Source organism: Botryllus schlosseri, chromosome 7 (assembly GCF_051294905.1).
Source record: "Botryllus schlosseri isolate E-star chromosome 7, Bs_hap1, whole genome shotgun sequence".
NCBI classification, from domain to species: Eukaryota; Metazoa; Chordata; class Ascidiacea; order Stolidobranchia; family Styelidae; genus Botryllus; species Botryllus schlosseri.
The window spans coordinates 27,531,643-27,557,773 of NC_137242.1; the positions used below are offsets into that span (position 1 = coordinate 27,531,643).

The 26,131-nt window shown below is 41.4% G+C and overlaps 2 long non-coding RNA genes across 2 annotated transcripts in view; one reads left to right on the forward strand and one right to left on the reverse strand.

Moving 5' to 3' along the window:
- The first annotated feature begins 7,290 nt into the window (after positions 1–7,290).
- Positions 7,291–26,131, forward strand: part of LOC145442727 (uncharacterized) — a 309,441-nt gene continuing 290,600 nt past the window's right edge. Inside the window, exon 1 of the long non-coding RNA XR_013916143.1 lies at positions 7,291–7,465. This is a non-coding gene — a long non-coding RNA (uncharacterized LOC145442727). The remainder of the gene's footprint in view (positions 7,466–26,131) is intronic.
- LOC145443651 (uncharacterized) lies at positions 10,513–11,436 on the reverse strand. The gene is made up of 2 exons (XR_013916501.1): positions 11,303–11,436; positions 10,513–11,263 (listed from the first exon to the last, which is right to left on the reverse strand). It is a non-coding gene; the product is annotated as an uncharacterized LOC145443651 (long non-coding RNA).

Sequence of the window (26,131 nt, forward strand, 5' to 3'; positions counted from 1 at the left end):
GCAGCCTATACCTGAAAGGGTGGTGTCATCACCGCACCCATAAGAAACAATGGCAGGTCACCACCACAAGGGGGGTCTAAAAGGGTGGGGTCATCACCACGAGTTTTCAGGCAGGTCACCGCCGCACCCATAAGAGCCCCATGCAAAAATCACCAAGTCACGACCGACCATATATACTACTGACGCCAGGCAGCGATGGTTTTACAAAGGCCTTCTACCTAACATTCTGGGCGGATCTCAAAGATCACCTAGAAGAAATCTACAACAACGCAATATTTCTGGGAGATACCTGCAAGTCATGGAATAACGGAATAATCAAATTAATTTATAAAAAAGGAGATTCACAAAAACTAGAAAATTGGAGGCCAATTACATTATTAAATTTGGACTATAAGATACTAACTGCAATATTGGCAAATAGATTGAAAATAGTCACTGAAGACTTAATACTAGATACACAAAAATGCGGGATTCGAAATAGACAGATATCAGACATATTAAGGAACATAAAAGCAGCACTTGATCATTCATACAGAAAAAAAACAGACTTGATTGTGGTATCAATAGACCAGGAGAAGGCCTTTGATAGGGTTCACCATGGATTCCTGCATAGAATCCTCGAATCCTATGGTGTACCATACGGTATACGCAGATTGATAAAAAAATTATACAGTCAATCGCATAGCCAAGTGCAGCTTAATGGAAAGCTAACGAATGAAATAGCAATAAGCAGGGGGCTTCGACAAGGATGCCCCCTCAGCATGTGTTTATACGCGATGGCGGCAGATCCGTTAGCCAGGAAGATCATGGCTAACGAAAAAATTAGGGGGCAAAAAATAGGCAGGCAGGAATTGCGCCTGCAGCAGTATGCGGATGATTTGACTGCAATTGTAACAGACGAAAAATCCGTAGAAGCAGTCTTCAATGACCTAGAAAGGTTCGCCAAAGCTACAGGACAAATAATTAACAAAAGAAAAACCGAAATATTAAGCACCGAATTAATCCAAAAAGATGAATACAAACAGTACGTCACTCAAACAACAGAAATATTAGGCCAAAAATTTGGAAAGAATTATATAAATTTAACTTGGAACAAAAGATTAGAGCAAATAAAGAAAATTGTACACACCTATCAACAAAGAAATCTTACCTGGTTCGGCAAAGCGGTCGTCATAAATAGCTTGGCAGCATCGAAGATCATCCATAATGCAAGAATTGTGGACGTCCCTGAAAGAACAAAACATCAATTGGAGACACTCCTTTTCAAGCTTCTCTGGGCTCCAGAGAAAATTGAGGCTATGGGGAGAAGTCGCCTACTCGCCAGAGAAAGAATGGGAAAATTAAAAATAACTTGCCTAAAAAGCAAGATAGAGGCTTGCAAGTTAGATTGAAGAATCTAACGGAGCCGAAAGAATTCTGGCACCATGAGGCAATATATGTCTTGGGCTCAAAGCTCAAAAGCATAAATACAAAACTCTACACCAATTCGATGCCTCATAGTGACTACGTCACTAAAGAATGGATTAATATACTCAATACAGCACACAAGCTGGAGTGGAGTGACATGAATTGGAAGGAAGCAGAACACAGAGATATATGTGAAAGAATTAGAAATAAAAATGCACTGAAACTCCCAGAAACTTTCCTAGAAACAGGAAAGAAGGTCAACTGGGATAATATATTAACAGACAACGAAAACAGAAATCTTATAAAAAATGAGGAGAGGGTGACAAACCTAAGGGTGGCTGCAAAGGGCTACTTCTTAGGTGACCAAATCAAGAGAAAGAATATACTCAATATAGGGTCACAGAGAACAGTCATAACTGACTGCAAGTTCTGTGGCCACAAAGAAGATAATCTAGAGCACATACTGCTAAATTGCAGATTTGCCAAAGATATTTTCGAGAAAATCAAAGGATTGATGCAGCAAAAACATATGACAAAAGACGCCATATTTTATAATGACTGCAAGAAAAATAAACCCGATTGGACTATAATAAGCATAACCAAAACAGAAATACTAAAAAGAAAATTCGGCCTCGATAGAATTAACCAAAAAGTGACAAATTATAATTCGGTCTTAAAAGCAGCAGTCGACAGGATTTTGAAAAAATCCTGAAAAGAATACAGATATTTGATAATTCAAATGAAGAAACTCTTTTCAAGAACGAACTAGCGTTCTTGATAGAAGAAAATACTTAGATTTAGGGAAACAGATATGGTAGCAGCTTTCTACAAGCAGATAACGCAGACTACCAGTACCGGTACTCAGAAATTTTATCTCAGAACTTATCAATAAAAGTAACATCAAAAGATAGATAATGATTAGGCCAACAATTTAATAACTTTAAAATAGATTTTGGACTAAAACTATAGAAATTATGACCAAAATAGATCAAGAAATGTCGATTGTCGGAAAACGCAGATTTCGATTGTCTCAGAATACAACTCGGCATCGCTGATTGTTCTCATTCGTGAGAACAATCGGAAGCGAAATCTAGATCGATACTCAGTCAGGCGAGACAAATCATGGAGTTTTAACACTAAATCTAACAACGCAACTGGAAAATAACTGAAGAAAGAAGATAAATAAACCGCAAATTATAACTTCGATACTAAGAAGCAACAAAATTCGAAAAGGAACTCACAACAAAACCAAATTACGATATCGAACGGAAACAAGTTGGCAAAAACCTTGAATGATGGAAAAAGGATGGTTGACGACAGATAAACGGCAGCGACGGAGGACGACGATGCAGACGCCGTGGATGATGATGACGAACCTGATGTGGACGATGACGATGAGGATGATGATGGAACCTGGAACCTGGACCGGAGAATTGCAATTGTGTGAATGGTTTGGTATGTATGTGCGCGTGATTGAATATACTGTGACTGATATTTTCTGAATGCTGAAGTGTGAATGAACATAGATAAAATATATATATAATTTGATTTTTCCTGTATTGCAATTCTTTCGGAATAAAATTGGGATGACTGCGGTCACCGAAAAAAAAAAAATTCCGTTTCACCTTCGAGTCTCCTTCAGACTCATCACTCCTCCCTCCTGAGACTTGACTCGTCTTCGTGAGTCAAGTCTTAAGGAGTCTGTTTCTACCTCCACTAGAGCTTGACTCGTCTTAGTGAGTCAACTCTAGTCGGGGTCTATTCTCTTCAGGTTCTGACTCGACCGCGTGAGTCAGAACTTGTCGAGTCTTTTCTTTAGAGACTTGACTCTCTCTCGAGACAAGTCTCTACTTTCTCTTCTCTCACGTCTCTCCCTTGAGGCGTCGAGAGACTTTACCTTCTTGCCCGCTTGTCACCTCTTTGTCTGACGTCAGCCGCCAGACATCTTCCGATACTGTAGTATCGCTTTGTGCGTCTAGACAACGCCCTTTGATACTGCAGTTTCAACTCTTGCTAGCCTTGTAAAGCGGGGGAACACAGCGCTTCGCAGCAAGCGGAAAGTATAGAATTCTCCTGCAGAAACACGCATGCTGCAACAAGAGCAACGCAGCTGCGAATAGGCGATACTTAGACGCCTATACACAGCTAGAACTAGACTAGCATATACGCGCCAACGCGCAGAGATTCAGTGAGATGGCTTATGCGTGCGCACTTCGCCAGGAACAAGAGACACAGAGAGTAACCTATGGGGAAAGACCGAGATCTCTAGACATCCTTGCACCCACTGAAACGAATACAACAGATGTAATACAAGCAGTAACAAAACACCCTCAGCTGGGAACACATACAAACAAAATCATCTCTCAATCTTTCAAATCGGAAAGAACACGTACAACCTGACCTTTGAAAAGAACAACAACATTGAACAACTGAAGCAAACCTTCCTCTACCAAGCGAGTGAAGGCATAAACACAACGCACGGTAAACTATATCTTCAACTGCCAAGGAAGCCGACTGCTAAGATAAACATAAGGGCGGTACCCACTGAGGTTGAAGAAAACGAAATCCGAAATAAACTCGAAAAATATAACTGCGGACGGATAGTAGAAATCAAGACAATCTACCACAAAGGCACACACATGCAGAACGGCTACCGCCAGATCTTGGTAGAAAATTACATAGAAGGAAAGATACCGCCCTTCATTTACCTAGGGAAGGCACCCTGTAAGGTATATCTTCCATCCGACCACGAAAATGAGAGGTGCTACAAATGCCTCCTAACTGGGCATAGCGCCAGAAACTGCCCAAATGAAACAACCTGCATGGAGTGTAAGAGAAGCGGCCATAGAAGGGAAAATTGTCCAGAAAGAGTACCTCCACCACCCATACCTCCGAGAAACAGCCCAGTAATAGAAGACATAGATACAGAGAAAAACCAACAGCCAGACTCTGAAACCTTGACACACCAGAGTCAAGAGAATAGCCCCACTGCACAGGAGTCGGAGACTATACCCTGCGGCCAGAGGGCGGCAATCTCGAACGACGAAAATGAGACAGAAGGGGTGGCAGCGGAGGAATCGGAAGGAGACGAGCTTGACCTCTTTGGAAACCCCTTCCCCAACATGAGCAAGAAAATCGAGGAAGCTTCTGAACGCTCCAAATCAGAAGCCAACACGACAGTTAGGCAAGACCCAGACAATGACTCCCTGAGCGTGGGCGCTCTAGCCATTGTAACATCAGAGAGTGGCTCGAGAGCGAAATCGTCCCTATCTACAAGAAAGGCGCTGCGAGTGACCCAGCGAACTACAGAGGCATCTCCCTGATGCAGACCGCTGCCAAGTTGTTCGACCGAGTATCGCTCCTTCGCATACGTGAGCAACTCTCTACCAAGCTCCTGAATGCTCAGAATGGATTTCGACCATCTCGCGGTACTACAGAGCACATCCTGGCACTGCGCACAATCATTGACACCTGTCGCTCACGCAAAAAGAATGTTGTGGCCGTCTTCGTTGATTTCGCGAAAGCCTTCGACTCGGTCTCGCGCCCAGCCATGGCAGAGATCCTCAGATTCTACGGAATTCCTGAGGTGATAACGTACCCCATTATGGCCCTCTACACTGACACACGAGCGCGAGTCCGAACAGATGACGGCCCAAGCGGAGATTTCAACACTTCGGCTGGTGTGCTTCAAGGTGACACCCTGGCACCATTCCTGTTCGTGGTCATCCTTGACTTCGTCCTGCGAACGGCCTTCCCGGATAATACGAACTTCTTTGAATGGCGGCCACGGCAAGGAACGCGCACGCGTACGACTCGCGAGGCAATACACGTAGGTATTCTTGCCTACGCAGACGACCTAGCCTTGCTTGCCCCGAACACCGCATCGGCACAGCGCCTCATTAACCAGCTAGAGGCCGCCGCCGCTCTCGTTGGACTCCAGATCAACGCCAAGAAGACTGAGGTTCTGGCCATACCAGCTCTACCGAAGAACGCGACACCGATTCAACTGGGAGAAATCGATCTCAAGTATGTAACGAGTTTTGTGTACCTCGGTATTGACGTCGCCGACTCTGGAAAAGCGCTCAAGGCGAGGCGAGCAAAGGCCTGGGGCGCGGCAAGACGGCTACATAGCCTCTTCCATTCAAGTGCCTCAACCCAGCTCAAGACCCGTATCTTCCGTGCCACTGTCGAGCAGGTTCTTCTCTACGGAATAGAGACACTCACGCTGACAGAGAAGCTGGCTAAGACGCTCGACGCTAACTATGACGCACTCCTCCGCTATGCACTCGGCATTCACCATCCGGAGCATATATCCACGAATGCATTGCGAGAGCTCACAGGAACGGTCCCATGCCGTCTACTGGCAGCTGAACGACGCTTCCGCCTAATCGGCCATCTAGTGCGGCATCAAGACGGAGCAACCAGCCGCCGCCATCATCAATCACATTCCGACGGAGCCATGGCGCAGAGGTGGCTGGAATCGGAAAACATGGCGCTCGACAATGGAGACTGACCTAGCGCAACGCGGGCTGTCGCTTGAAGACGCCCACGACCGCCTACGTTGGAGACGCTTAATACGAGCCTATAACTCATTATCTTGATGTTTTTTTGTTTCCTGTTTTCTTTTGCCTTTTTCATTTTTATTTATCTAATTGAAAAGTCGATATATATATATATATAACATCAGAGGATGAAAGCCTAACACAAGAGAGCCAAACCCCAAAAAACAACAGAAGCGAAATACCAGAAACCGGGTCAAACCCGAAAAACGATGAAAACCCTAAATCAAAACCAAAGGGCTGCAGCACCTTCACGCACGAAGAATTCTTTAGTGCGCCCTCGCCCAACAAACGCAAAGAAGAAAGCCGAGCCTCTACAAACTCAACCATCTACACACGACACCAAGCAAAGAAAAAACTTGGTGAAAGCGAAAAACCTAAACACTAACAATGCAACAACCCCCACCCGACTAAGCGATGGCGATGGATATTAGTATCATATCGATCAACATTAATGGCACAAGAAGGCACTGGTTCAAGCAAAAGCGCTTCTTACATACAGAAAAATGGCAAATAGTGTGTCTTCAAGAAACACCGGGCTAACATCGCCAAAGTAAATTCATGGTCCCAACAAAACGATCTTACTTACTATTCAAACCTATTACGGGCGCTTGTGGCAAATAGTCCGGTGGTGTAGTGCCACATGGGCTGCCGCAAGCGTGACGGGGTGGAGGTTTACTGCGGTTCCTCCAGGTTACCCCTAAAAAAAAAATAAGCATCGCCTTACTGGACGCTGGGCGGTGCGAAACCCTCGTGGTACAACCGATACTTCCAATCACTTGCACACCTTGGAAGAGTATGGCCCTTGACCTTCATATTCAAACCCGGGATCTGAAACCGCTTGACGGGGCAGTATCCCAGTCACAAGTATGGTGGCGGCGGGACAAGCCTCCGCAGACGCCCCCAGCCAAAGCCTACTTGTGACAGCCGTTTGCACCTAAAAAAGGAAGAGAAACTTTTGAAGGTAAAAAACAAACGGAAGCAACCTGAGATGGAAGCTTTCGAGTCCTACGACTCTTAAGTGACCTATTACGGGCGCTTGTGGCAAATAGTCCGGTGGTGTAGTGCCACATGGGCTGCCGCAAGCGTGACGGGGTGGAGGTTTACTGCGGTTCCTCCAGGTTACCCCTAAAAAAAAAAAAAAATAATATCGCATCTCTTGTTGAGGCAGGTGTCTTCTAGATTCTTTTTCAGATATAATACTAGTTGTGGATTTGCCGCTGTGGCAAACGTTGCTATACAAATAAAACTTGGACAAGACGTGATTTTTATTGGCCTAAAGCAGTGATTCCCAACCGCGGCCCTGAGGGCCGCATGCGGCCCCCACAAAAATATTGAGAAATCGATTTATGAAAAAAATATATATTTATAAAATACTCTTGCTTGGCTTGGAGTCTGGAGTTTTCAATTAGGATTGCAGGAAAGTTGTGAGTAGACTGCTAAGATTATGTCACTGCTGTTTCAATGCAATGTGCCCCAACTTTCCAGTTGAACGGGCAGTACCTATAGATATAGATATAGGTATCGATATAGGTATTGACATGACCGTAACTGCCGGGGGAGCGAGCTCGAATGGGGCCCAAAATTATTTAGTGAATTAGCATAAATTATAGCGTATTTTATGAAATGCTATGCAACTTTTTTAAAGATTTTTGGCGTGCGCGCGATTTCAAGTTTCCAAGTACCTTAATTATCGGGTACTCTTCGACCAAGATAAAATACGCAAGATTTATAGAAGTGGGCATATCGGCGTTGGCCATTACCGAGCCACGACGCACGAAGACATATAAAGTTTTAGGCCGTGTAACATATTACTGCAAGTAGTGTACCTGAACGATCAGCAACGAGAAAACCTTGGCGGAAAAGGACTGCCCTTAAGCTGACCGAAAACTTCGTTATGTATATTCAAAATACATATAGCTATAGATGACCATAGGCGCGTAAATGATTGGCGCCGAATGTTCCTGTCTTATATATATATATATATCGGCTTTCAATTAAATAAAAGGGCAAAAGAAAACAGGAAACAAATGAACATCAAGATAATGAGTTTTGGGCCCTTATTAAGCGCCTCCATCGTGGGCGGTCGTGGGCGTCTTCGAGCGATAGCCCGCGTTGCGCTAGCTCGGTCTCTATTGTTGAGCGCCATGTGGTTCTATTCCAGCCACCTCGGCGCCATGGCTCCGTCGGAATGTGGTTGATGATGGCGGCGGCTGGTTGATCGTCTTGATGCCGCACTAGATGACCGATTAAGCGTAAGCGTCGTTCAGCAGACAGCAAACGGCATGGGACTGTTTTTGTGAGTTTGCGCAGAGCATTGGTGGATATGTGCTCCGGGTGGTGGATGCCGAGTGCGTAGCGGAGGAGTCCATCGTAGTTGGCGCTGAGTGTCTTAGCCAGCTATTCTGTCAGCGTGAGTGCTTCTATTCCGTAGAGAAGAACCTGCTCGACAGTGGCACGGAAGATTCCTGTCTTGGCAATCTGAACGTCACGAGACAAATAGGCTACCATCCCGCAATGAAGAATTATGTGCAGGGAAAGAACTTCCAATTTGAAATCGTGTGCATCTTTTAGTTCAGTATGTTTGGGCGATTCTATATTTCTTGATATAGCAGACTGGAGGTCACGAAATAACAAATAACATCATTTAACGAAGTCGTACCAACGGGTCCGCCCGTCCGAATATGTTCAATTATTATTTACGGGCCCTACAGTTTCCAAGACACCTCACTCAGCTCTACCAGTAAATCTGATTACGTGAGCAGAGAGGACAAGTAATTGATAGCAATATATATGCAATTTCCGATCTTATTGACCTATTTTATTTTGATTTATCGAAAATTTTCGTGCTCCACGCTGGTTCACTAAACGGGGATCCTGATTTCGTGGCAGAAGCAGACAACGGCACGAGGGGTCGGTTTATCACCCTATGTAAGCTCAAGACCTAAGTGTTTCGGGGGGCCTGACGAAGTGCTGCTTGGTTCCTGCCAGCGGGTATACGCCCGAAGATGTTTAATTATTATTGACTGGCCCTACCTTTTCAAACACAACTCACTCGGCTCAACCGGTCAATCTGATTACGTGAGCAGAGGGAGGATAAAAATTGATACCAATATACATGCAATTCCCGATTATATTGACCGATTCAATCATGAATTATAGAATTTTTTCGCGCCTCGCGCGATCAGTCGAGAGAAGCTGCCTAAAATGGACACACAATGTAGATGATAAATAGCGGTAAACAGCCATCTAGCCTGAGGGGGTGTGGGGGCTTCGAAATTCTGTAGTTCTGTTATCATCCTATGGGGGGCCCAAGAGAAATGTTTTTTTTTTCGGGGGGGGGGGGGCTGACGAAGTGCTGTTACGGCCCTGGTTATTGATAACTAATTACCGGATAGATGTGCAACAAGTGACTCACGATTGAATACGCCGAGATGCGTACTGCTTAGCCGGCAAAAAGCAACATAATTGGTAGTCCTGTAGCTCGCGACTAGGGCTGGGCACAATGATTCGAGTACTCGAATCTGAATCGAGTATTAATTGTAATGATTCGAGTCGAGTAGTAAAAGATGAGTTTTTCGAGTACTGAAATTATGCGCTCCTCATACCTAAAAGTTAATTTACTATCGAGAATTATAGTTTTGATACCATTTTCCACTGAGGAAGCCTTGAAACCTTGATTGGCCGTGTCGCAGCCTACGAGACATAGTACGAAGCTACGAACGTTACTGGAAATAACACATTTTAAAAGTCATCATCATTCCACAACATTGTCAACAAGAGAAATGAAATCGGTATGGTCGAAAAAATACCAAAGTGTCTTTAATGTGACTGATAACAGGCATTATATTCTTTGTGGTGAGATAAAAGGTACATTTTTAAACTTTGACATATTATATTCTGTTGTGACGTCATAATGAGTGATACTCGAATACTCGACTCGACTCGAAGCGTTTTACGTGATTCAGAATCGAATCACTCAGGTACTCGGTTTTGCCCAGCCCTACTCGCGACCGAATAATTTGATATGTCGGTGTTTATCGAAAGCAAGTGTCGCACCGATTCCATAAATACGAATTGAAATCTCGGCATGGCAATAAAACTACTCCGAAATAGCCAGCAAAGGTTGATTGTTCCGAACAACGGGAACGCGGCAACACAATGGCCAAAGGCGTCAAGCGAATGATCGGAACAATGCCAATTTTCATATTTTGGTGACCATTTTCGGTTCCTTTCATTGCCTTGGTATTTGTGCGGCCCCGGTCGTACTCTGAAATTCCAAATTTGGCCCTGCCACCGAAAAAGGTTGGGAACCACTGGCCTAAAGTTTTTTTGGTGGTGCGACTTACCTAGGAACCGTTTTAACCAGTAAGGTGAAAGACGGAGTAGTAACTACATTAAGGCAAAGATACACATTGGGGTATTTGGTGCAGAATCCGTGCAGATTTGGTTGTAAAGAGGCGTGTCAGGACGTGCTGTCTTTTAGCTGTTTTTCAGAATACAAAGATCTGGTATCGTTGATACATTGTTATAGCAGACCTAGTTACACCTGCGCTGCGCAGTTAGACTAACTGCCTTACCCGTTGTATCTGCTGTGCCTAGAACTATATTCCACCGTGCCGTCGCCGTGCCGTTGTGCCTGTCGTAAGCCGTGCCTAAATAGAACTGTCGTACCAGACGTATATGTCACACCATCGTGCCTAGGAACTAATTGCCGTGCCTAACATATATAAATTACTGCCGTACCGTCGTGCTCAGATCACTGCCGTACCAGACGTACCCGATCTACCGAAGCACAGATAGTAACCGCACTTGCTGTTGAGTAGGTGACATTAACAGTAGTACAAGCAGTACACAGGTGGTGGGATACAGCTCCGTGAGCTGCACTGCCTTCCGTAGCTTTCTGAGAGCAGACATAGTGCCGAAGGTAAACCCTACGGCTATTCATTGCATCGGATCCTGTAATACAAAAACATCTGTTTAAAAAGCTTCCGACACAATCTCGGATACAGCTTTGTAGGTGTGTCTCGATAGGTTTAGAATACTTCTGCGAAAATCGGAACAGTTTCAAACAAAAACTCTTTTCGGTCAGACCAAAATTCAGTCAGGTAGCTGAAATACCGGCTAGCCAAGCAAATAGCTAGCTGCGAAATATTCGAACCCATTGTTCGGAGACACACAGAAAACAATCACGCATCTGACGTAGGCAACTAAAAACAATAGGATTTAAGAATTCAACAGAGCGGTTCGGGAATTCCCGTAAATTTGAGGACTGGTAGCCGGAGCCTGAAGCAGCCCTGCCATTAATGCGAAGCAGCCCTGCCATTAATGCGAACTGATATCTGTAAGAATACCAGAATCGGGACCCTGACGTGTCCAGGACACGGATAGAGAAACACACTAAATACTGAAAATGGAGATTTAAAATGAGAACAGGCCGAGATCGCTTGATCTGGTAGTCAAAGAGATCAAAACGCAAGATGAAATAATGAAATGGCTTGAGACCCATGAGGTTTTGAAAAAATACACGAACGAATACGAATGCATCTTCCAAAATGGTAGCAAAACCTTCAACATCACTTTCAAACCGAACGGTGACGGACAAATTGAAACCAGAGAGGCATTCTACAACGAAGCCAAAAATAAATTGAGTAACGCCACACTTCAGGCGAAACTCTATTTTCCAAAGAAACCATGGAAATACATCAATGTGAGGGCCGTGCCGGCCGAAATTACCAACGAGGATTTTGAAAAATATCTGGAAACTTTCGATTGCGGTAAAATAAGAACTGTCGAAAAGATGTGCTACAAAAACACAGGTATGCACAACGGCTTTAGAAGAATTGCTATAGAAGACTACAAAAAAGGAAGCATTCCCCAATTCTTGAAAATAGGCACAACATACCCAGGTAGCACGCCTACTTGGGTACCACAAGGTATCAAGGTGAGATGAATTGTGGTAACCAGCTGGTGAAACCAATCGGGAACCGTACATTTTTGGCCCCATATTACAGAGGTATTTTCTGGGGAACCATGTGGGTAACCCACCAAGCTAATATCGAAGACAATATTACGACCCCCGTCCTTGTGGCAGTGGCAGTGACACCTAGAAGTCGATGTAGACATGTGCTAAGGCGATGTTAGGTAAACCCTACTCGTTAGTCAACTTTAACATTGTATACTGTACTGTACATACCTGCTAACAACACTCACTCACACCAAACAATATATACGGTAATCCGAGTATATAATAACCTTTACGGTGTGTGAGTGAGGCCATCATCACTGTTTAAGTGTAATCGTTAAGTTATATTTTCAACTGAACAAGACACACACAATGTACAATGCGATAAGAAGCGATGTTATGAACAGATAGGAGGATGCCGATCGATGCGCAGTTGCCTTGCCGTCTTTTAGACTGACATCTACCTCGGCTTAGAGTGCCCGCCGTCACAGTTACTCTCGATGTTGATCATTTTCGAGGCCTCGGCCCTTGCTAGCGATTTCCATAACTTGTGAGTGCATTCTTTCGTCGAGTCATTCTCGGGTCTCATGTCGCAAGAAGAGGAGCCCGGACAAACCTCCAACGGGAGTCGAACCGAGGCCGCCCGATTCTTAGGCGCTTATCGTCACCAGTACCCGAATTCAATTCATATGGTGGTGAAATTCAATTTGGAAATGTCCCAGCGACCAGCATCGCAAATGAATAAATCGGAAACCGATTATAATATGACTTTACTATATAGATGAACAAACCTTGCTGTAGGAAAATATATTAGAAGCATCTATTTCGGAAAACTACTCGGTCACATGTGGGAGCCGTATGAAAAGTCGACCATTCTTCATTGACGAAAATAACAAGTTCCAATTATTTGATCACAGAAATTTTACGAGTAAAATTAATCCTAAGTTAAAAATAATAGATACAGATAAGGGATAAAGGTAATGGGATCTACGCAAGAAAATTATACCGCACGCTGTGAGGAATTGAGTAGGCTACTCTAGCAACGGAAATTTAAGTTCACTTCAGTGTGACAAACGGTCAATTTTAAATAGTTCAAATCTCATTGACGAAGTAAAGCATGGTAGGGGTTTTAATGTTCGAGGTTCGAGCAACCAACAGGGATAGCATGATAGCTAGAAAACTTTACTACATATGGAACCACCTTTATTATTCGATGAAATAAACCAAATAACATTGATGGAAAATAAGGTTGGTTCCTGTGTGGGTGATATATGGGAAATCTGAGCTCCTCCATAAGTGGATTTCTCATGTTTCAAGATGATTTGATATCAAAAACTCAACAAGTAAAACTCCCCCGAGTTCAAATTGATAGGTACAATTAGAAGAGACTTATTGCAATCTACCTGGGATTGGTATGGTATAACCACGCATCTTTATGGATGGAAATCCCGCTTGGTTTCGATGTGGGTTACATGTTACTAACCCATTCCGATCATCCATCCCACCTAACCACTTAAATTCCACCTGGATACCAAGTGGGCGTGCTAGCTGGGTACAGCAAAGTGTTCCTCCCATTTGATTTGGAAGAGAGATGCCAAAACTGCCTTGAAAGTGGGCACAAAGCAGATGATTGCGAGAACGAAGTAGTCTGCAGATACTGCCAGAAAACTGGTCACTACCAAACGCGATGCCCGAAAAAAGAAACTGACTTTCCTTTGCTACAAAGGAAACCAGTTCCTTTGATACAAAGGAAACCAGTAACAGAAAGGAACGACACAATTGAAAATAAGAATGAGAGAATGAACCAAATAGACGAAACAGAGATTGAACAACCAGAGGAAGAGACAGACACAGAAAGAGAAGTTTTGCAAGAGGAAAATAACAGAGAAAATGTAAATAACGATAGGTACCTATCGTATAACAAACAAAACGAAGATTGCTATGAAGACCTGCATGACACACTAGTTAAAGCAGCTCTAGAATTGTCTTCCAGCTCGTCCGACACTGACGACGAAAAGAGAAATAGATCAAACAAGTCTCAAAAGAAGATCAATGACGAGACAGAAGATATGTCAGATGCAACAGAAAGGACACTGAAAAACAGAAACTCAGAAGACGAAGAAGCAGAAACAACAGGGAAGCCCCAACCAGAAGGGAAACCCAAGAAAAAGAAGAAGAAAAAGAAAAAGGGCGAAAGAACGAAATAGCAACTCCTAAACCCTCCAAAATGAAGCTGTCAATCCTGTCGATAAACATAAACGGATTAGGGAAAAACTGGATAAAATTCAAGGCTCTGTTACTAAGAAACAAAAAGTACGATATAATTTGTCTACAGGAAACTCACAAATTAGATAAAAAACAACTCGAATCTCAGCTGTCACACTTGGATTACACTCTATTAGAAAACTGCCTTGACAAAACAGAAAAGAACGATCGTAATAAATTATACTTTCAAGGCACAGCCATAATTATTAGAAAACAGTTAGAAAATTATTACGTTGATGAAATCAGAAATAATTATCGAACACAGAGCACAGAAAATCGAAATTAAAGATGATCAACACATTATAGAGATCTGGAACATATACGCCCCCCCCCGAACCAGGGAAAGTATAAAACAGATTTCTACGACAGTTTGACGACAGAGATTGGGAAAACGGATGAGAGAAAGATCATATGCGGCGACTTCAGTATGATTAGTAGAGAAATAGATGCGAAAATTAAAACGAAACAGGGCTTGTCACCGGCAGGAAAGAAATGGAATGACACAATCAGACGATATAATTTGAGAGATATTTTCAGAACGAGGAACCCCAAAAAAATCTTATATACAATGATCAGAAAACATCAAGAAAGAAGAATAGATCGCATATACTGCACAAAAAAACATCGAACAAGAGATACACAAATTTGAATACAAAGTCAACACCATTTCGGACCACCTATACATGAGCACCTTACTACTAGTCAAACAGAAGAGACCCGCATGGGGGAAAGGGCATTGGAAAAATAATGATAAAGAAATAAGACAAGAAATCAAAGAGACCTACCTGATCTATGCCGGACAAAAAGAAATCTTTGATAGCATAGCAGGATGGTGGGATAAAATGAAAAGTAAGATCAAGCAGACACTGAAGAAGAGAGGAAAGAAACACAGAAAGGAGTGTCGGAACGGAGATCCAAGATGGAAACTGAGCTGAGCCGAACCCTGACGAGCACAGAAAAACATCGAGATCTAATAGCAAAGATACGAGAATATGATAAGGAAGAAATTAAAAGATTAAATAAGAGAGCTAGAGTCATGGATATAGAACATGATGAAAAACCAACAAAGTACTTCTTCGACCGAATAAAAAGCAAAGAAAAACGTCAAAACATAGAAACACTCGAAAACAGTAACGGAGAGTTACTAATCGAGAAAAAACAAATGATGAATGAGGTTAAAGAATTCTACAATGGGTTGTGGGAGAAAACCTCCAATATTGATATGAGAATACAAGAAACCTTCAAAAAAGAAATTGAAGGTATAGAAATTAGCGAAGAAAAACGAGCACATCTGAACGACACGATAACGGAAGATGAAATTCTTCTCGCGATTAAATCGATGAAAAATAATAGATCCCCCGGTACAGACGGGATCTCCATTGAATTCTATAAAACATTTTGGAACATGATAAGAAAAGAACTTACCGAAGTAATGAACAACGCATACAGCTTCAATTCTACCTGCAAAACATGGGAAGAGGGATTAGTAAAGCTAATTTACAAGAAAGGATATCCTAGGCACATCAAAAATTACCGACCGATAACATTATTAAATACGGATTACAAAATATTATCTAAAATACTAACCAGTAGAATGAAAAGCATACTACCGGATATCATAGACAACACCCAAAAATGCAGCATCGACAAGAGAAGCATTTTTGATGCGGCACTTAATCTGAATGAAATCTGCAATAGATTATTCCAGAAAGAAGGAGATACCGACAGTGATAGGCAGCGTAGACCAGGAGAAAGCGTTTGATAGGGTCAATCATGACTACCTATTATCGCTAATAAAATCCTGGGATTTGGGAGAAAACTTCTACAATTATATCAAACATACATATAATAACGCTAGAAGTCGAATCCAAATCAACGGAGCGAAAACTAACTCGGTGAAAATAAAAAGAGGCATTAGGCAAGGCTGCCCCATGAGCATGATGCTCTATGCAATGGCAACCGAACCATTAGCGAAGAAAATAATAAAAGACGAAGAAATTAGAGGAATTAGATTAGGCCAAGAAGTTTTGAAAATTCAGCAATACGCGGACGATTTAACGACGTTCACTCAATCGAAAAACTCACTTACTAAAATTATGAAACACCTGAAAGATTTTGAGAAAGCAACGGGACAAAGCATTAACGAAGAAAAAACTCAACTACTGCCACTAACAAGAGCGGCAGGAATTGAGCTCAAAAACTCAGTATTCGAGAATTTCACAAAAAATAGTATAAAGATATTGGGATATAAGTTTGGGAAGGATGAAAACAAAGAGTCATGGAAAGAAAGAATAGATAAGATCGATAAAATATTAAATATGTACAAAACAAGACGGCTGACTTGGATAGGAAAAATACAAATCCTGAAAAGTCTTGCAACGTCTCAGATACTCTACACTGCTAGAGTACATAGACCTAACAATGAGAACATTAAAAAAATAGAGAGGAGTTTCTTCCAGTTCATGTATTATCCAGAAAAGATGGAAGTAATAGCTAGGAATCTCCTTATAAAAAGGAAACACGAAGGGGGACTGGCCATGCCATTCCCAAAATCGATCGTAGACACGTGCCAATTGATAAAAATTAAGGCCCTGTCGGAATTAGAAAACACATGCGAATTCTGGCATCAAGAAGCCTTATATCAATTAGGAACCAAAATTAAAGCCATCAACGCGGGACTGTACACAAACAGCATGCCGCATAATGATAGCCCAGATCAAGAATGGAGAAGAATAGTTGAAGACATGAAGAAAATAAGATGGTCAACCGAACAATGGATCGACGCCACTTTCAAAAACCTGTACATGAGATGTACAGAAAGTGTGGAGAAAAAATCACCATTCAGCCAAACGATGAAGTGGAAGGTATTGCAAGGAGAGGAGAGAGGACGTAATAACATACTTACCAACAAAGAGAAGATCATAAATTACAGACTAAATAACAAAGGATATATATTCGGCAAAGCAAAAAGAAGAAGAAATCTATGGAAAAGAAATGATATAACGTCTTGCAAGTTTTGCAGAAAAGATGAAGACGATATAGAACACGTCTTCACAAAATGTGCCTTCTCGCAAGAAGTCCTAAAATTACCGAGAAGAGAAGAACTACTTTACAGTCAAAAGAAAAAAAATAAGAACCAAATAATTCTTATCACGATATTTAAGAAAGTGATCCTGAGAACAAAACAAAAATGGGATATCGAAAACGTCTCAATGATTAACCGACAACACTGGACGGAAAAGACTGTAAAAGAAATTCTCAAAAAATACGACGACAGAATCGACTTGATTGAAAAGGTCGAAGAAGAAAATACCTGGACGACCGATGAAGACGGACACACGATGACAAATTGACGACGATGGATGGAGACGAACGAGGCGAGTTGAACGATGATGACGAGCATGGCGATGGAAATCTTGCAAGAATGATGATTTTGTGCATTTGTGTTTTTGCTTTTTTCACGCAATTTTTTATTAACTTGTATTGAGATTATATTTTGAATGAACTATGGTTGACTGTGGCCAACCACGATAAAAAAAAAGAAGTATCAACAAGGCATAGTTCTATTCAGTATAAGCCTTGAAACGAATTATTGAAACGCGCTAGACAGATCATCCTGGACTCCGAGCAGCAGACCTGATATCCGAAGAACCTGGAAACAGGAAACAGCATTAACAAAATGGAACTTCCCCGAGCTCACGGTCGCAGACCCTTGTCTCTAGACCTGATAGGGGATGAAACAATTACAATCAAAGATGTCCTAGACATCTTTGATAGAAATGCAAAGCTAACAAAGCACAGATCCAATCTGGAAGCAGCCTTCCAGATAGGAAAAGATTCTTTTAACATAACAATGACCAATGAGGAAGCCAAAAATGCGCTACTGTTGGAGGGCAACGAATTCCACCTAAATGGGAAAAAATATCTGATACAGGCGCCGAGAGCGCAACCGACGGTTGTGAATATAAGAGCGGTGCCCTCCGAGTCAAGTAATCAGACAATTGCGAAAGCCGTAGACCAATACCAAGCAGGTATAATAGTTGGGATACGCAAAATGTACCACAAAGGTACAAATCTGCATAATGGCTTCAGGTCCATAACCATCGCTGGGAAGCTTGCCATCTTTCATAAAAATTGACGGCGCTTTCGGCAAAGTATTTGAACCGACACTTGCGAAAGAAACCATGGCAGAAAAAAGATGCCATAAATGTAATCAACCAGGTCACCTGGCAGCAACATGTAAAACAAGGACATGTAAGAGCAGATTGCGATAAACTGAAAGAAGAATTCCCGGCGATTCAAACCATCACGAAAACAAGCAAACACAAAAAACTGCAACGCAGGAGAAAAGACAGGAGGATAAGGAGGATAAACAAAATGAAATAATTCAAAAAATCAGAGAGGTGGCGGAAGAACTGGACCTATCCGAATCCGGAACAGATTCGGAAGATGAAGATAATCAGAAAAACGTAGCTGAATTCGGAAGATTAAGATAATCAGAAAAACGCGTAGCTGAAAACAAACTGGAAAAACAGCCAAGCAACTAGAAAATAACGAAACAAGCGCATTGAGGTCAGAAGTAGATCCGAAAAACGGAAAAGAAGATCTAACGAAAATCAGAGAACAGACAGTAAGAAAAGGAACAATACGATATCCCCTAGCAACAGCAGGTCTAGGGAAAGAAAAGCAAACAAGCCAAAACACAATTGATAAGAAGCGCCCCAACCGAGCTCAAAATGACAAAAAAAATACTATCAGTGAACATCAATGGTTTAATGAGGAATTGGAATAGGATAGCAAATATGATAACAAAATACAGAAAAGATTTCTATTGCTTCCAAGAAGTTCATAGAGTTGATAAAAAGAAAATTGAATTGTGGTGCAGCAACAACGATTATGAGGCATACATGAATTGTTTGGATATAAATGACATCTGGGCAGACAACCCACAGCAGTGTAAGAACTACTATCAAGGTACTCTAATACTGATGAAGTCCACACTAAAAAAAGACTACAACATCCAAGAAGAATCAATAATTAGGAATAGAGTTCAGAGAATAGCTCTAAAGAACAACGAAGAAAAAATGGAAATTTGGAACATATACGCCCCACCGGGAGTTTCAAAACAAACTACAGCATTTTACAAAGAATTGACACGAAAATTAATAAAAGCCGGTGAACGTACACTACTTATTGGAGATTTCAACCTAATAATAAATAAATTAGACGCCAAAATAAATAATAAATAAATTAGACGCCAAAATAAATCATAACTTAAAAACACAACAGCAGGAAATATATGGAAAGACACTTCATCAGTGTGAATGAGTACCAGGATAGACTTCATCAGTGTGAATGAGTACCAGGATATTTTTCGTTGGAGAAATCCATACAGAAAAATATTCACGAAGACTACAGGGAATCAACAAAGGCGAATAGACAACGCCTATGCCACAGACACCCTAACAAAGGAGATAGTTAGATGCATCTATAGAATTAATCCACTATCAGATCACAACTACCTCATGGAAATCAGCATAATAAATCACTCGCAAGAAAAATGGGGTAAAGGAACATGGAAATGCAACGAATCAATACTAAGTAACAAGCAAACGAAAAACAACATTAAAGACATAATAGAAATCATGAGACTAAATAAACACAACTATACCCACATTTCGAGGTGGTGGGACGGGACGCCTTAAAGGAAAAGATTAAATCAGCATTGCAAGCCTACGAGAGGGCAGAAAGCAAAGCAGAAAAAAGAACTAAGAACTAGACAAACAGATAGATCTTGCCGAAAAAAACGGCGATAAAATTGGTAAAATCTATCTACAGAATGAATTGAAGAAACTAGAATGGAAAAAACTTGAATTCACGACAGTGAAAGCAAAAATAAAAGATAAAGAAGTTGGTGAAAAACCAACAAAATCCTTTTTCGACCAACTGAAGAAGAGAATGTCATCGCAAAAAATAGATAGCATCCTAGATAAACAAGGAAAACTTTTAAAAGAGCCCCAAGAAGTCAAACTACGTGTTCAAGCCTTCTATAATGACCTATGGAAGGCACAAACCGGGCTAGACGAGAAAGGGCAAGAAGAATTTATAGATTTGATCAAAGATGTTAAAGTGTGGGAGGAAGATGCCAATCTCCTTGACCAACCTGTAACACAAGAAGAAATAAAAAATACTATAAAAAGAATGAGTAGTGGAAAAACACCAGGCAGCGATGGCCTGACGAAGGCCTTTTACTCAACCTTCTGGGTGGATCTCAAAGAACACCTGGAGGAGTTGTACAATAACGCAATCTTTCTGGGTGACAGCTGCAGTTCATGGAACAAGGGAATAGTAAAACTCATATATAAAAAAGGAGATGCAAGAAAACTGGAAAATTGGAGACCCATAACTTTACTAAATTTGGATTACAAAATAATAACTGCAATTATAGCGAACAGACTGAAAATGGTTACTGAAAATCTAATTTTAAATACGCAAAAATGTGGAGTCCAAAACAGACAGATATCAGATACATTAAGAAACATTAAAGCAGCTATAGATCACGCTTACAAGAAGGAAACCGAACTGATTGTACTATCCATTGACCAAGAAAAGGCCTTCGATAGAGTCCACCACGGCTACCTACATAGGATTCTAGAATCCTATGGGGTACCGTATGAGATACGAAGATTAATTAAAAAATTGTATGACCAGTCATACAGTCAAATAGAAATAAACGGCAGCCTGACAGACGAAATATCAACAAGTAGGGGGCTCCGACAAGGATGCCCCCTCAGTATGTGCCTGTTTGCCATGGCAGCAGATCCGCTAGCCAGGAAAATCATGGCAAACAACAAAATAAAAGGTCTTAAAATAGGCAAGGAAGAACTGCGCCTACAGCAATATGCTGATGACTTGACGGCCATTGTAAAAAATGAAAAATCTGTGGAAACAGTCTTCGAGGACCTGGATCGCTTTGCAAAAGCGACGGGCCAAATAATTAATAAGAAAAAAACAGACATTCTAAGTATTAAGCCAATTCAAAAAGAAGAACTCAAACAATACGTTTCGCCAACAGTAGAAATTTTAGGTCAAAAATTTGGGAAAAATTATATAAAGCTAACATGGAACAAACGATTAGAACAAATCAAAAAAATTGTACATACTTACCAAAACCGAAAACTCACCTGGTATGGCAAAGCGGTCATCATCAACAGTCTAGCGGCCTCGAAGATCATACACAATGCCAGGATAGTCGAGGTACCTGAAAAGACCAAAAAACAAATGGAATCACTCTTATTCAAATTTCTCTGGGCCCCAGAGAAAATTGAGGCGATAAAGAGAAAGCATTTGCTCTCCAGGGAGCGAATGGGGAAATTGAAAATAACATGCATCAAGAGCAAGATTGAAGCATGCAAAATAGAGGAATACAAAATAATGATGGACTTGACAGAGCCAAAGGAGTTTTGGCACCACTAGGCCATTTATATACTTGGCTCAAAGCTCAAGAAAATAAATGAAAAGTTGTACAACAACTCATCGCCTCACAGTGACCTTGTCACAAAGGGGTGGAAAAGTATAATGCATACAGCGAAAAGGCTTGAATGGAGCAAGCAGGAATGGAAAGAAGCAGAACACAAAGATATATGTGATAGAATAAGAGACAAAAACACATCAGTCCTCCCAGAAACAACCCTGGACACAGGAGAAAAAGTAGACTGGGATAAAATAACAACAGAAAATAGAAATAAGAATCCTTTAACAAATAAGGAAAGAATCATGAACCTATCATGAACCTAAGGGTGGCGGCCAAAGGCTACTTCTTAGGTCAAGAAATCAGAAGATTGAATATCCTTAATATAGGGTCACAAAGATTAGCAATCACAGATTGCAAATTCTGTGGCCATAGAGAGGAAAATCTTGAGCATATACTCTTCCAATGTCGCTTTGCAAAAAACATATTGGACAAGCTCAAGGGACTGATGAAGCAAAGAAAATTAACTAAAGATGCAATATTTTCCAACAATAATAATACAAACAAAACAGATTGGACAGTAATAACTATAATCAAATCAGAAATAATGAAGAGAAAATTCGGCCTCGACAAAATTAACCAGAAAATAACAAATTATAATTTGGCCATAAAAGAAGCAGTCAACAAAATTTTGAAGAAAATCCTCAAAAGAATACAGAAATTTGATAATTCGAATGATGAAACTCTATTCAAGAACGAATTAGCGTTCTTGATAGAAGAAAATAACTAGAATTTAGGGAAACAGCCAGATTTGATAGCAGTGGCTATAAACGGATAAAGCAGTACCAGTACCGGTACTCAAAAAGTTTATCTTGGAATTTTTCAATAAAAGTTATGTCAAACGATAGATTATGATTAGAACAACAATATAATAACCTTAAAATATATTTTGGAATAAAATTGTAGAAATTACGAACAAAATTAGACCAAGAAATGCCGATTGTCGTAAAGTGAAGAGTTGCATTGTCCCAGACACGCGAAATAATGCGATACGACTTCGCCGATTGTCTCGATTGTGTAGAGAACAATCACAAGCGAAATCAAGCCTCCAGCCTAGCCAACCGTTAAATAAGGCCGAATAACCATAGATTTATTAACGCAAACGTGAATTAAATATAAAAAAGAAGAGATGCAGAGATATAAAAATAAATTCGACAAATAATACGGAAGAAAACTAACAACAACGGCAAAAAAGAATACGAACTGAAGAAACGGGAATCAATTGAATACAAATATCGAAACACTGCAGACGAAATACTGATGACGGATGGAAGATGGATGGATGGACGAACGGATGGGCGATGCGATGAACACTGAACTGACGACGACCGACGAGATGAAACGAAGAATCTGGACCGGAAGAATTTCATTTGTGTGAATGGTATGGTATGAATGCGTGCGTGAATGAACATTTTGTGTCTGAGAATTTTCTGAATGGTGAAGTGTGCCTGAAAATAGATATATATATATTCCTTTTATTTGTATTGAAATTCTTCTGGAATAAAATTGGGATCGCTGCGGCGACCGAAAAAAAAATAGCAACGCGTAAGTATCCACTAACGGCTTTTTCAGGTGCAACAAGGAGATCCGGTGCCGCTGAGGCAGTAGTCTAGTCTTACCCTAACCGTAACCAGACATGGGGTGATTACTTTATGAATGTAATCGATTGCGATTACGATTACTTATGAATCACGCGATTACGATTACGATTACGATTACAGCAAAATCCGCGAGTAGTCGATTACGATTACGATTACTTTGGAAAAGTAATCACGATTACTCACGATTACATTCATTTTGCTTCTGAGAAGTTATCTTTGGAAGACAACAATGCGATGAAAAGGCCTCATGAGAGAAGGTCTTTATTTTTAAATGAGACATAATGACGTCATTTCCTGTGTATGACATATTATACCATTGCATGATTCACACAGAAATAGGCATTTCGGTGCCAGCCAATACCGCGGCGCAACACAACAAGACATGCTACATTGGCCGAAACATTGTGTATTTGTCCATTGTCCATAGCCGCGCTGGATGGTCGCGAAGAATAGTCTTCTCAATCTCAGCCCAATAATACAAATGCCACCGGGGGCACTCACTAAGGAAAATGATGAATCACGTGCATAAATGACAATTTTTGGGTGCGTGTCACGAAAGTTTTTCGTTTAGTTTTCTTCTCATCTGCTAAGTTTGGGCGACTCCAATATCTATCGACTATATAGCAGACAGGGGGTCACGAGTTAACAACATACAATAAAGTTATAGTTGTAAATTATCGGCCTAAATATTCGCACTTGGCGCGACTTGACAGCAAATGCACAGCGGATCCATCACATCAAATCGTGTTTTCCAATTCTTGTGAATAGCCCGGTCGTTAAGGGGGGTCTGGGGGACTTCGCCCGCCACAAGCTTTATTGATCGCCTTATGGGGAGCACAAGATCACCATTTGTGAGAATGGCGGCGGCGAAGTGCTGTTTCGGTACTGACTCTAGCTGCAATCCACTCTAACGTGGTGTGTAAGCAGATGGCTAGTGGCATATCCGAATGATGAGTATAAAATTGCGAAAGAACAATTGTTGCCCGTTTTAAGTAGGGCCGTATGAGAATATGATAAGGTAAACACTTAATGCAGATATTTCGATCTGCCGTTATACGAGTAACGGAAAATAACGGCTTGGTTATGATTTTTTTTTATCGGCAGCCTGGTTTTTAATGCTTCGATGTAGAAATTGTCATGTTTAATTTGACGGGTACAAAATTTCAAATCTTTAGCCATTGTATACGTAAATAGGCCTACCGCTCGCCAGTCAGCTACGGTCAGATTGCGTTTATCTAAGCATAACAAAACATCATTACATTGTACAATTTGTACATAGGTTACTATTGGAAACTAGGCCGATTGGTGATTATTATCCTGCTGCGAGGTAGTGGCGTGTGCAGTGTATTGATAACCTGACATGTTCCACAGAGGGTGTTCTTACAATCACAGTACTACATGTACATCGAGTATCTATTTACTACGTGCGGATAATTCGTTACGCAGTCAAGAATCAAGCTAATACTTGTGACGCAATAATGAGTAAAGAGGCGTTTGAAAACCCGACATTTCTGCTATCCAAAACCTGTTTTAAAGCACACTCTTCGTTGCTCATGAATGTTCAGTTTTTATCATGGGCATTGTACAAATGAAAAGTAATCGTTCTTTCACAAAGAAATCGATTAGATATGTGAAGTAGTCGATTACGATTACGATTACTTCGGATTTTTTTCGAATGTAATCGATTACGATTACGATTACTTGGAAATGCTGTAATCGTCGTAATCGATTACGATTACTAATCACGATTACCCCATGTCTGACCGTAACTACTATTATTTTAACTACTATTATTTTTCTGACTTACATAGGCTAACGTGCTACAAGTCGGCGGTTACGGAATCAAAAATAAGAAATATCGGCCTGGTGTAAATGACTATTGTCGTCGACAAACACCATTATTATCACAAATGACATTAGGGTTCAGTACATCGTAAATGCCGATAATGCAAGTCTTCTCGCTTCGACGAACTTACGCGTAAGCTCCACCCTCGCTCGCTGTACATACATATGTATAGAAACATACAATCACTGAAATGTATGTGAGCAAGTAGTCGGGAATCTCGGAAGACTGGGGCCGGCGGGCCACATTATCATGTAAGACGAAAAACTGTCCGCGGGCCGGACAAAATCCCTTCGCGGGTCGGATCCGGCCCGCGGGCCGTATGTTGCCCACCCCTGGTCTAGACGGTGCTCGTACGATAGGCAAGCGAAACCAGAAACTGCAGTATCGGTTTAACAAAGCGCGCAGAAACGCCTTTTAAAAACGCTTCAGAACGCTTCTAAAACATCGCTAAACAACGCAGTTAACAACAGCGTAACAGTATATAGGCTACGGGAAACAGCAAACCAATAGCGGCCTTCCTAGTGCAGAGCAGTAAAGCAACAACTACACAGCACAGCAGGAACTATATCGCTGCAGATACAAGCATTTAGAAACGAGCACAAACGCTAGCAGCTGTCTGGCACCAGCAGGAACTAACATATACTTACGACAGCCATGGCATACTCACATGCGCTGCAAGGTATGAGTAATCCAAGGGTCACCTACATGGCCTTAGACCTAGATCCTTGGACTTACTAACGCCAACAGAGATAACAGCGAGCGAGGTTATAGATGCAATAAGAACGCATCCAACACTCGCCGAACACAAGGACAACATCTTATCTTTGTTCCAAATAGGCAGGAACACTTACAATCTAACGTTTCCTGCCGATGCACCGATAGACAGATTGAAAAGGATCTTTCTGGATACAACACACAACGGCATTGCCACGGAAAAAGGGACAATACACATTGAAC